The sequence below is a fragment of the Lytechinus variegatus genome, chromosome 6 (genome assembly GCF_018143015.1).
Source record: "Lytechinus variegatus isolate NC3 chromosome 6, Lvar_3.0, whole genome shotgun sequence".
Lineage (NCBI taxonomy): Eukaryota > Metazoa > Echinodermata > Echinoidea > Temnopleuroida > Toxopneustidae > Lytechinus > Lytechinus variegatus.
Window position 1 is genome coordinate 9,480,150 of NC_054745.1, and position 13,824 is coordinate 9,493,973.

General features: G+C 36.9%; 1 long non-coding RNA gene across 1 annotated transcript; it reads left to right on the forward strand.

Annotated features, from left to right (window-relative positions):
• Positions 1–10,437: 10,437 nt before the first annotated feature.
• On the forward strand, positions 10,438–11,611 carry LOC121416501. The gene is made up of 2 exons (XR_005970188.1): positions 10,438–10,805; positions 11,234–11,611. It is a non-coding gene; the product is annotated as an uncharacterized LOC121416501 (long non-coding RNA).
• Positions 11,612–13,824: the final 2,213 nt, after the last annotated feature.

The following is a 13,824-nucleotide window of genomic DNA, read 5'->3' on the forward strand; positions in this document are numbered from 1 at the left end:
ACAAGTGAATAGATAAATTGTTTGAACACATACTGTATTCATCAAGCTTGTATGAATCTTAATCTTACATTAATAATGCAGTGATCAACAAACATTGTCTTACGTATACCCTATAGGATATAATGATTGTTTTTCTTTCATCAAAAATAAACTTTAATAGGTCTAATTTTATACTCATAGAATGCAGTGTCATACAACGGCGAATATCATCTTCTTCCATGATAGTGAGGGGGCAAATTACCACTGAACTATATCACTACGTTGTAATAGGTCCATGGTGCAAACCCGGGGGTGCAAATTACCTGCAATTCGACAGCGGCAAATGATCAAGGCAAATTGGTGTTGAACCTGAATACAGCTGCTGTTATCTTCGGTGGGTGCTGCCGGACTTTTGCATCGCGCGGCCAGCTGATAATGTAAACAAACGTAGACTCTTCACTAGTCGCTTTTTAGCTATTTTTGCGGAAAATGCCTTCGCAAGGGTATAAAACGGAAACTCGCCGGCGCCAACACGGAATACCCGGATGGTCACGGATATTACTGGGTCTTTACACGGACCTTCACGGTTGCTCACATTCTGTACTGGGATATATCTTGCTAGAATGAAGTTTCGTCCCGTTTTGCAGCATCTGGAGCATGCTCGTGCTTGGTTATGAATACGGACTATTGTTCATGTACGCACACAATACAAACATTTGACCCCGGATAAAGCCGGTATCAACAAGGATCACCCGGTTCTCACAAGGAGCCTCCCGGATGCATTCAGTAACTACACGGATGTACAAGGAGGCTACAAGGATGAACACGGATGATTATCAGTCCGTGTACTCCGGGATGAAAAATTGAACATGTTCAATTTTTTTCTCGCGGACATGCCGGTACATCAAGGATGGCGCCGGACGAGTAGCCGGAGTGTACACGGTGGTCCCGGACTGTACACGGATGACCCCCGATTGACAATCCGGGATGATCCGTGTTGCTTCCGTGAAGGTGTAAAAGGGGCTTTAGTATGATTCGACCGGGGCTGTACTCAAGACTTGAATATGTTCTCAGGTGATAAAGTCAGCTACAAGTCATAAGGATCTGTTAACCAAATAAATGTTCACCAGTCTGCGTAAAGGCATTAGTCATAACTCACGAACAGCGTTGTGATACACACAATAGACAGATTTTCACATTGAATATTGACTGATAACGAAAGATTACCAAAACATTTGACCTCCTTTATTGAAAGCATCTTGGTTTATTATGCTTATAGTTCGTGTATGTACGGTTTTAAGGTATGACAGAATGATTGTTAGTATGAATAGCGGAAATAATATTCTAACCTCCGTGGATGAGACCCGCTATAGAAAATTGAGTATCTGAATATAAAAACGGTCAAGTCCAATTGAGTTAGATATGGGACATTGCTCATTATACAATGACTCTTCGTGTGTATAAAAGATAAATCTGAAATCATCTAAAAAATTGCCATAAATAAAGAGGGGGGGGGGACCTTGCCCAAGCCAGGACTTGAGCTTTTCTTACCTTCATATTATTAGTACGGGAGCCTGGAGGGGTCAGCATAGCTGAAAAGGTAGACAATTTTCATGTTAATGAAGCTATTTCCCATATCACACAATGCAATGAATTGGGCGTCTGCCGTGTCCTAAGTGGTGGGTGTGGCCGTGGGGGCCCTTAAAAAGGGCCAAAAACTGAGCTAGCTCAGCTGGAAAGGTAACCACCTGAAACCAACAGGAAAATATTCGGCATAGTTCACTTGTACATGTATGACACTTAACTGACACTTTAAGTGGTGGGGCACCCCCGGCAGACGCCCCCAATTATCTTTCAAATAACCAGAACTTTGCTATTTCTTGACCATTTTCTGTAATTGAGGTATCAAAGTAAAGAGCAGATATCAAACTTTTTATAAATGTGGTTTTCTTTTTAACACCGAGATACGGCCCGCCAAGTGACTTTTTGGTATCCCCTTTAAAATTGTTTTGCTCACTCATGCGTGAATATAAAATAACCTAAGTAATTTGAGATGAAAGAGGAGATTCTAAGCTTTAAAATGATAGGTCATTTGTCTCTTGTATTTGTGAGTAAGTTATGATAAATCATCTCTAAATCTCGGTTTCGTTTTTTGTGGGACACACTGTATACTAAAAGGATATGGTAAACATTGGGAAAAACCATTTACGGTCAGTCACAGATGGCAGTCTTTCAATCCTCCATTTATACACGCACATTGAAGCACTTGATGAAGATGTGGTTTCGGATTTTTAGTTAAAGTCAGAAGCCATGGGCAGTCTTTTTTTACCTAAAAGGAATCGTTTACCTAAAACTTAATTTCAAATAATGTAAAAAAAAAAACATACTTTGTATTTGTATTAAAATTCTATTGGAATAAAGCTAAGTGTTAAAACAATTGAATGTGAAAAGCTGAAAAAAAAAACTTATTAATTAAGGGTTATGCCCACTACTAATCAAATGAATCTCTTTACGGTCTGATAACATATGATGGATACATTAAAATAATGAAAAAAGGGAAACGAATCGGGAATCACATTTAAACAAGTTTCAAGGGTTAGCAGATGATTGGAGGATAATGATAACATGATATACTCTCAGTAAACCCCATTGCGCGCGCTCTGTCATTCCTCCAAAGAAAGTGGGGGGGGGGGGTCAAATGTATGGCTGTACATGCGTGACCACATTATTTCCAACCCCCCCCCCCCCCCCAAATGAGTTTTTCTCTGTACGCAAAATAACCCCCTAAAAAGGTTTTCGCGGGCTTCATGTACACGCCCCTAAACACATTGTCGCCAGAAAAAGCCTCGGGGAAACGCTGGGGGGGGGGGGGCGGAACCTTAAATACTTTTTACCCCGCGATTAGCCATTGACCAGTCTTTCAAAACCTTTTTTTCTGAATTCGGTGCGTTTAATTCCCTAAACGAGTACACACAGCCCACGTCCAAAAGTGAAAAAACCCACCCCTTTAACCCGTTAAATTAAGCTACTTGTACATTTCTATAGAATACAAGAAACTGTTGTTTCACAATATAACGGAGAGGGTATTACAAAAGAAGGGGAAGGGAAAGCAAGAGAAAATAAAGGGGAGAAACAAATCAAGGAGTGAAAGGGGCACAGAAAAGAAAGAGGGGAAAAGGTAAGAGAAGGGATAAAGGAAAGGGAAAAAAGAAGAGAAGGGAAAAAAAATATATAGAGGGACAGCAGAAGGAGGGAAAGAGAGAAAAGGTGAAGTGGAGATAGAAGGAAAAGAGTGAATAAATGGGGGGGGGGGGGTAAAAAGGAGGGGAAAGGGAGAGAAAGAGAAAATAAAGCGGGGGATATCGAGCGTGATGATTAAAGGGATTTTCGACTATATAATATAGAGGTGAACCGGGACGGGTTTTTATTCTTCAACTTGGCTCGACTAACTCCTTTGTTCCCCGAAAAGAATAGTTAGGTTTGATAGTTAGCGTTTGCGTGAGCACCCGCTAAAATTCTTAATAAAAGAAAAGAATGGTTTGTATAGCTCCATTTTTGCTTTGTCTTCAAGTGATAATTAACTCGTTAAGTACCCATTCCATACGACACGTCATAGTAGCTTTTGAAAACATACTTTTGCTTGGGTTTCAGCATTTAAGCTAAACGCGTTAGGAAAGTTTTTAATAGTTACATATATGCAAATAGGTTTTGTTGTTCTGCTGTGAAGCGCATTGAGCATCTAATCAAGATGGAAAGTGCGCTTTACAAATCTCATGTATTATTATTTTTATCTTCCATATAACACTGAATTATGTATTGTACCAAGCTGTGGTTTGGTTTTGTGATTTGGTTTTATCATTTCCAATTCATATAACAAAATATATTCGAAGGAAAATCTTGTTTTACTGAAATGAAGTAATTGAAAAATGTCTAGACCCTCAATGATATCCAACTAATCTATCAATATAAAACCGCAGTTCATAAAAATGATAGGTTAATCTTTACTTCGACGATCATCATATAAGTGTATCAATGATATTAATATTCGTTTTTTAAACCCATCTATAATTTTGTATAAAATTGCGCGTAACAAATGCGTTGGACAAGTAATCTTTACTTTGATTATGTTAATTATTATTATCTTCCCAATCCGAATATCTACCGATGTAACTAACACTGCAATCTAGAGCAGATAATGTAATCAGAATAGCAAAAAGACAAACTTGTTAAATCTGCAGCATTGGGGTAAATTTAAACTTTTTACAGGGGTTTTAGAGACCCGATTTGAACCGAATTGAAAAGAATATCCTTATTCGTTGTTGTTGACTCATCAGATAATTACTACCCCCTGTTGCACCCACTGATCTCTCCCCTAACTGGATATGCGGGGAGGGTCCTTTGTTTGAAGCCAGCGAGTTCTATTGTCCGCCATACCAGTTCCCCCAAAAAGAACGCGATCGCTCCATTAGCATGTGCATTGTGAGCGATACGCTAGCTGTTTGCACACTGAAGCTCTTGCTTTTTAAACAAAATTTCATATATATTTAAGGTGCCAGAATTCGCAATTTTCTTGAAACCATGGTACTTTCCCAGTACATTTCGGAAACATAATTTTGAAGGGTTGGTGTTTTTCTCACCTAAGGAAGAATGGATGAAATCTTTGACTTGTCTAGCTAGGGGTATTTTGGAGGTTTGCCAAATAACCTCTTAGGATCGATAGGGCGACGATTTTGGCGATTTTCTAGGTTATGCAGGCTTATAACACTGGGCTTGAAACCCCCTTTAATTTAAGTCCACCCCCCCAAAAAAAAATCAAACAAGTGTAACACCGAAAATCTCATCGCTTAAATAAAACTTTTAAAATATAACTTTCATATTTTACTTCTGATTTTGATTAAATTTTGAGCATTATTGTGTGGTTTTTCTCTCTATTCAAATAATCGTTTCCGTGAGGTGGACTCGCCCTTTAAAGGACAAGTCCACCCCAACAAAAACTTGATTTGAATAAAAGAGAAAAATTCAACAAGCATAACACTGAAAATTTCATCAAAATCGGATGTAATATGAAAGTTATGGCATTTTAAAGTTTCGCTTCATTTCAGTTATATGCACATCTCGGTGGGCATTCCATTATTAACATTTTGTGCTTCAGGCAAGGAGGTCCTATAATCGTCAAATTCGTAAAATTGAAATATTGTATAGTTCAAACTATTAAAAACAAAAGAAATAGTGAGTAATATCATCGACTCTTTCAATTTGAATGTAACTGGCTTGTTCATATCACAATTTTTTTTTGAATAAGCGAAACTGTGAAATGTCATAACTTTCTTATTTTAAATCCGATTTTAATGAAATTTTCAGCATTGTGCTTGTCTGATTTTTCTCTATTGATTCAAATCAATATTTCTCTGAGTTGGACTTGACCTTCTCTCTCTCCTTCTGTCACATCGATCGACCCTCTTCAATTATCCTCTACCCAGTTTGTTCATATAGGCAGCGGAAGCGGGGGGGGGGTCCTGTCCCCTATATTTTAGGTGGGGGATAGACCCCCAAAATTTACTTTTTTGGTTCTTTTTGCTTGTCAGTTTTTTTCCTGCATCCCCTTTAAGGTGGACCCCCCTAAAATCATTGTGGTCCGCCCTAAAATTCTGGTTAATATTCTTTTTTCGATGCTTGTCAGATTATTTCTTTTGTTTTGCATCCCGCTCCCTAAATTTTGGGTTGATAACCTTTTTTTTTGCTTGTCAGATTATTTTTCTTGCGTCACCCCCTAAATTTCTGGTTGATAACCCCCCTTTTTTTGTTCCACCGAGACATTTTTTTCTTTGAAGACATTCAGCATCTCAAAATAAGTTCTGTGAAATTTCTGAAGTCTGTAAATCCGTCTCTGTAGCTTAATGTCTTTTTTTACATACTTTTGTTTAAAAAATGAGTTCTCGGAAAAAAATAATTCGATCTATTGTTGACAGAGAAATATCACAAATTCACATGCCACAAGTTACATAACCCCCTAAAGTCCTAGTCCTACCGTACATGTACCTCTAGCTTGTAGATTTTATTGTCCTTTCACAAATAAAAGACAAAATAATTTTCAGAATACCTGTAGATCCCGTCCTTGTCCAAAAAAATCAGTCTATTTCGGTCAGGATCTACGGTTCGGAATTTTTTTTAACTCCTCCGAAACGGCAGATTTTCAGTTTTTACTTAAGTCAAATTTCAGAATACAGGCTACACGGTCAGTATTTTCGTGTCTCGTGATATTCTTCTGTCCAAACATGACTGATAAACTCATAAAACTTGGTGACATTTGTGTATATCAATAAACTGAATATTTATTTGAATCATGGTTTCAATTCATCACGCTTCCAGAGAAATCACAACAATCGATTACCCCCCCCCCCCCTGGAGTTTTAAAGTTTTGGAAACATGCTCTGGTAATTTAGAATTACCACACATGTATTTCAGCACATGGGACTACATAAAGTCTACAACTATGCAGTTCACCAGCTTGTCTTATCTGTGAAAAGTAATCCCCTTTTCTCTGTTTCCACGGTCGTCACGATAAGTGCAATTATACGTGGAACAGGACGACATCTTAAACTATGTATTAGGTATAAATTCACATTGAAAGTGCTGTTATAAGAGTTGATCTGGTAAGTATAATTAAGATTGATACTATTGTCGTGAACCAGACTATGCTTCGATTTTGGTTACACTTCGTAATTCCGAAGCTTCGTAATTCCGAAGGTTCTTTATTCCGAAGGTTCGTAATTCCGAAACACGTAAATTGCCTATACCTCGATGTTCGTTAATCCGAAAACGAAAAAGGGTTCGTTAATCCGAACATTTGTGGCGTAATTCCGACGATTCGTTATTCCGAAGGTTCGATAATCCGAAAACGAAATAAGGTTCGTTGTTCCGAAGGTTCGTTAATCCGAAAACGAAATAAGGTTCGTTGTTCCGAAGGTTCGTTAATCCGAAAACGAAAAAAAGGTTCGTTATTCCGAAGGTTCGTTGATCCGAAAACGAAATAAGGTTCGTTATTCCGAAGGTTCGTTGATCCGAAAACGAAATAAGGTTCGTTTTTCCGAAGGTTCGTTAATCCGAAAACGAAATAAGGTTCGTTTTTTCCGAAGGTTCGTTAATCCGAAAACGAAATAAGGTTCGTTAATCCGAAAAAAAAATAAGGTTCGTTAATCCGAAAAATGAAAACCGGGAAAGCAGAGGCAGAGGCAAGGGGAGGGGGCGGGGGACATTGTTGCCGTTCAGTTATCATATGAGGATGGGAAGGCAAGGGCGGCCGAACGAATTTTCGTTGGGGTAAAGCCAAAAAATGAAACTCATTCGTCAAAATTGGGACTGTGGTGATATTTTCACCTGAAGATTATCATCTGCTTGAAGTACTCTAGACAATAATAATACATGAATAAAAAATAACCAAACGAAGTACAAGATGAAACTCATTCGTCAAAATTGGGACTGTGGTGATATTTTCACCTGAAGATTATCATCTGCTTGAAGTCATTGTCTGTTTGATAGTGATTAAGTAGAGAATAACTTTTTTGAAGTGACTTCTTATTATGGCAAAATGTATATTTAGGCTTTATTTTTCGGGAGAGAGTATAATGAGCGAGCGGCTTGGTAAAACAAATTCAAATGTGAAGTTGTATAACGTTTTTTTGTGGTCAGTTATTCTTAAAATGGCATTATTGCGAGGTGTTGCGAGCGTGAATCACAAGCTAAACTTTAGGTTATTTCAATAAAAATGAAAATTAGTTTTTAAAAATCCGAGCAGATTTCTGCTGTCATTAAAAAGATGTGCATCTAAATAAAGAATTAACACGAGCGCAAAACGCGAGCTTGAACATACTGACCAGAAAAGGAACCTGTTAAAGAAAGCATTTAGTGACCTCTTTAGGATGCATATTTCACCAATCGAATGAGAGTGCGAAGCGCAAGCTGAAATTTTTCAATATTCCAGCCTGAAAACTTAACTTAACTTGTATACTTTAAAAAGAGTATTTTATTTCGAAAAAACATGAAAAACGGCATATTTATTTTTGAAAAAGGAACTTTCCCATTTTGGAAAATATTAATTCCCCTGTTTTTTATTCCATTTTTGATGCCCCCTGCCTCCCTCCCGGCGGATCCAACTTTCGTCAAATAGAGGGGGGGGGGATTTTTTTAGCCATATTTTCCTTGATCGGCAGTTTAAAGTTGATTTTTGTTTGTTTCTTTGAAAGGGTAGTCCTAACAGTCAATAATTAGCTTTATCCTTATAAAATAAAGTAAATATGTAATAACATGATAAACCCTTTTTAAATAATGCGAGCGCGAGCTATATATTTTTGTTAATATGATGGGCAATATGTTTGCGATCTTCAAAGCGAGATGCCTATGTAACTAAATTTAGATAATAACTGCTAGCAAGAAGCGCGAACAGAATTTTTAAATATATAAGCTCTGACCTGATCTAAAGGGGACATTTTAAGAACTTTTTGCAGTTAGCCATGAAGATGATGCGTGTTTTAGCCAATGGCGGCGGAACGTATTTTTTCACGATTTACGATTTCTCACGATTACAAAAAATGCTCCGAATGCTCACTTCACGTCTTGTTACATGAAATGTCTACTAGTTTCAGCTTGCGATTCGCGCTTTCAACATCTCACAAGGATCATTATTAGTATTATTTTTATTTTTATTACCAGCAGAAGCCGTTATTAAAAATGATATCCCCTCCAATACAAATCCTATTATCTAGAGGTTGCTCGCACGCTTCCAACACGCTTGATCCCCTGCATCTTTAATATTAAACAATTTGCTTATAGGCAGCAATTGCTCAGATAAAATCGAAATTGGCCTATGCTTGATCAGGGCGCCATTCTTAATGAAATACATGCTTTGGCCCCAACACACATCATCGATCGTTATTACTATATCATTGCATAATATCGTGTAATCTTGTAATGACAACATCGTTTTTGTTACCAAAATGAATTATTTTCATTTTCGGAAATACGAACCTTATTTAATTTTCGGATTAACGAATCTTATTTCGTGTTCGGATTAACGAACCTTATTTCGTTTTCGGATTAACGAACCTTCGGAATTACGAACCTTATTTTGTTTTCGGATTAACGAACCTTTGGAATTACGAACCTTATTTCGTTTTCGAATAAACGAACCTTCGGAATTACGAACCTTATTTCGTTTTCGGATTAACGAACCTTCGGAAAAACTTACCTTCGGAATAACCGAACCTTCGGAATTACGAAGCTTCGGAATTACGAATGTATGCGTTCGATTTTGGCTCTTTTGGGGGAACTCGGCGTGCGGAGGTACCAACTTCCGGTGCTTCAACACGGAATAGGCCAATCAGCGTTATTGTTCCCATCCAGATAAGGGAGAGATCAGTGGTTGCACCCACAAATGTAATAACGCCCACAAATGTAATAACACTTTACCCACAAATGTAATAATTTTTGATCGCCCACAAATGTAATAATGACTTTACCCACAAATGTAATAAATTTGAAGGAATTTTTTGGCGAATCCGTTCTAAACTAAAATCCTATAGTAATGCGTTCATATAGCACAAAAGTGCAAAGTCTTTTTTTCAGACCGGGTTAATAAAACATCAAAGTACAAGTCCAAAGTCTTTCTTCAAGACCCGGGGAGTGTTTCATCAACATTTTTGTCCGACAAGTTGTCAGATCTGACATCTTTCTCTGACTCTGATTGGCTGTGAGGCACTGTTACTATGGTAACTGTCGGATAAAATGGGAGTTGTCGGATAAAACGTCCGACAAGTCCTTTCATGAAACGCTCCCCCGGTTGTTTCAAAAATTATGATATAAATCAAAGTCTTTTTTCCAGACCCGTTGTTTAAAAAAATATATAAAAGTCCAAAGTCTTTTTTTTTCCAGACCCGGTTGTTTAAAAAATTGTGATATAAGTCCAAAGTCTTTTTTTCCAGACCCGGTTGTTTCAAAAATTATAATATAAATCCAAAGTCTTTTTTTCCAGACCCGGTTGTTTCAAAAATTTTAATAAGTCCAAAGTCTTTTTCCTGACCCAGTTATTTCAAAATTTATGATATAAGTCCAAACTAAGATACGATAATGATATTCCTGTGGAAAAAATGGGAATCGAGCTTAGTCTTTTCTCCAGACCCAGTTAATTAAAACTGGTGGAATTAATGTCTTTGTTGTTGTTTCAACTTATACGGTGTATATTGTGAATATATGCACTAAGAGTAAATTGAGAATCAAGCGTAGTCTTTTCTCCAGACCCGGTTACCTGTTATTTAAACATTATGAATAACAGTTTAAAAACAGTATAAAGACCCCAAAATCTTATTAATGCTGGATATATAGCGTAGTCTTTCAGCCCGACCATTTTTTTTCTTTAAAAAACGCCAATAGTAAGAATAAAAAAAATCAAAGTTTCAGACTGTAGGATCTTATTCAAAATTAGATAACCCTTTTGTTAAAGTCCATGTTTTGTTAAACTCTTTTGTTAAACTCCATGTACAGATGTGGACTGCATACCTTAGTAACTAAACTGTAGGCATGATAGGTTGTCTGGTATTTTAACAGTCTGGGTTGTCATAATAAGTAGACTATAGTTTAACAGGCGTATAGGATTACAGACTCTTTGTGTTTCATATTTCTGTTTGGTGTGCTGGCAAGAAAAGCCAAGCCAGCTCACTCTCACTTTTGATTTTGGAGAAGAAGGTCCAATTTGGGGTGTTTCCTAACCAAGGAAAAGGGCGTGTGCCACCCTACCCAGTGCGGGGAGGTTCCTTTCTACTCGATGCCGAATTGTAAGTAATGTTTGGTTCATACGTTTTAATATTAATACAATTCTTATGCTTAATATGGCATGTCTGTTTTCAGAAAGAAAGACAGATTTACATATATTTATATTCTGCTCATTTTGTCACCAAATGACATCTTACTCCAGTCTTCAATGTGAATATAATTATCCTTACTAAAAATGAACAAAGTTGTATTTTTGAAGTCTGTTAAAGTCAATTATATAATTGATCTACGATTCAGAGAGAAATAATTATATTAGATTTCTCAACTGTTATGTATTTTCTTGACTATCAGAAAGCTCATGCTAATAGAAGCTTGTTATTCATTTACTTTGATAATAAATATGAAAGCTAATTTTGATAAGCTGATATCTTTGTGAATAGAATATTGTTAGGGCCTTTGCTGTTAAGTATTTGGTCTATTCCTATTTTAGACGGCTGTCAACCTAGGGTCAGCCCAGAGTCAATGTGGAGTCAATGTAGGTCAGGGTAGCACCTACCCTCTATGTCCAGGTCATGAGTCAAAATGTCATTCGAGGGGAATGACTCACTTCAGTCAGCCGAAGCTATTGTTCGTCGGACTCGACCGTAATTCTTCCAAGTTAGAGCTTCAACTCAACTCTTGTTCTTCGTTCTTCAAGGACACGTGTCTTCTTCGCTGATGACGTCAGTCGTGTTCTTCGTCGTCGTCGTCGATCATCGGCATACTTGTTCCTCGTCATAATCGTCCAATCTTCGTAGTCGTCGTGGTTTGTCGATCTCTTCTGTTTTCGAACTCCGCATTTACCCGATTGAAGGTTTGATCAAGCAATCGATAAACCTTCCAAGATTTTCGGTAACATAATTTAAAGGCCTATTTCCAGATCAATCTCTTCCCATAAACTTGGGACAGTCAATGATGATTATACTCCTTCTCTATATGAAATGATTTATTGAATATCTGTTTGCAATTATACTTATGTTCTCAACGATTCAATGTAAACGACTTATTATATTTTGTGACATTAAATTGATCACTTCATTTATATCTTGAATATCCTTTGGTCTTTTATTCAGGGTGGTTAAGTAGCCTGTAGATTAATAAGTTAATTAGAGCAGTTTCGCTCGTGACACAGACCAAACAAACCTTCAACCTAAGAACATGTTTTAAAAGAGATTTCGAATGTTGTCTTTATTCCAGACCTAAAACAGTTACAAAAAAATCTTCTGACATAAGACCTTATATTCTTTTTCTCGTTCAATAACACGAGTTTTAAAACGTACTCTTTCCTCCAGACCCGGCTATTAAAAAAAGTAACTGAAAAACTTCGAATCTAAGACCAAATTTCCAAAGTTTCACCCAGTAAAAATATGTCTTTTTTAAAATAATACTACTACCCCTACAAAACATTGTAATAACGTGTGGGTAAAGCAAACATCCTTTCTCCAGACTTGGTTACTATTTGAAAAATAAAATAGTTTTTACAAATATTCTAAAACGAATACCCAATAATCTAATTACTGTGGAACAACATGAAGACCGATTGTCGAAGATCGACTTTCCTCCAGACACAATTATTTCAGGAATAAAAAATCAATAAAACTCAACCCCCAACAACGAATCTAAGAACCAACAATCCTCCAAATTAAGACCATGCATGTAGAAAAGCACACGTTTAGAGCGTTGTCTTTATTCCAGACCCGGTGATTTAAAAATGATTTAAACAATCCTAAAAACAAAAGACTCATATTCTTATTCTTGTGGAATAACACGAGTATTATGCTTAGTCTTTCGTGTGGACCCGGTTATTTAAAAGATAAAGAAATATTGAAAAAAATGACAGCTGAGACCAATCTTCAAAATTAAACCCACTTAAAATGCTTGGGCTTAGAGTGTTGTCTTTACCCCTCACCGACGTATATTATAACTTTTGAAACGACTGGGTCTGAAAAAAAGACTTTGGACTTGCATTATAATTTTTGAATTAACCGGGTCTGGAAAAAAGACTTTGGACGTATATTATAATTTTGAAACAACCGGGTCTGGTAAAAAGACTTTGGACGTATATCATAATTTTGAAAAACCGGGTCTGGAAAAAGACTTGGACTTGTACTGTAATATTTCATTAACCGGGTCTGGAAAAAAAGACTTTGAACTTTTGTGCTATATGAACGCATTACTATAGGATATTAGTTTAGAACGAATTCGCCAAAAATCACTTCAAATTTATTACATTTGTAGGTAAAGTCATTATTACATTTGTGGGTAAAGTGCATTATTACATTTGTGGGTAAAGTGTTATTACATTTGTGGGCGATCAAAAATTATTACATTTGTGGGTAAAGTGTTATTACATTTGTGGGCGTTATTACATTTGTGGGCGATTATTACATTTGTGGGTGTAACAACCCCCCCCCCATTTCTAAGAACATCCTGTCATAAATTGGTAAGCGGAAGTGATCAATGGAGAGGGGTCGGTGTGGACGGGGAGCAAGACTCCCACAGACTATTGACAATAACAAAAGAACCAAATAAAAAAAATCGATGAGCACAACCTGTTTTGCTAGTGTTCGCTTTTTGCGCGTCTACTTTATATGATGTGAGAAAGAACAATTTTCCCCGATATACAAATGCATTAGCATGATTAGAGAAATGAATTACGATGATTAAAGGCAAAGAAAATGAAGGTAAAAAGGAATGAGCCAAACTCTTAATTGGAAAATAAAGAAATTAAGGGACAAGATAACACTAAACTAAAAGGGAAAACATAAATTAAAGAATGAAATAAAGGATGAAAGAAAAGAAAACAAATGACATCTTAAATCAAAGATTCAACCTACAATAGATCCCGATAACGCTAGTTTAAAAACATAATGGTCTATCACAAGATAATCGAAGTACATGCACATGTAAACATAATGCAATGTACGTACCCTAGGATTTCCTAGGGTAAGTGCGGGCACGGCCAATTTTACATAGCACGCAGGAAACCGCAAGCCCGTCTAAACGCCCTAGTCTGCTCCCCTTGAATACCCTCGGTTAGAC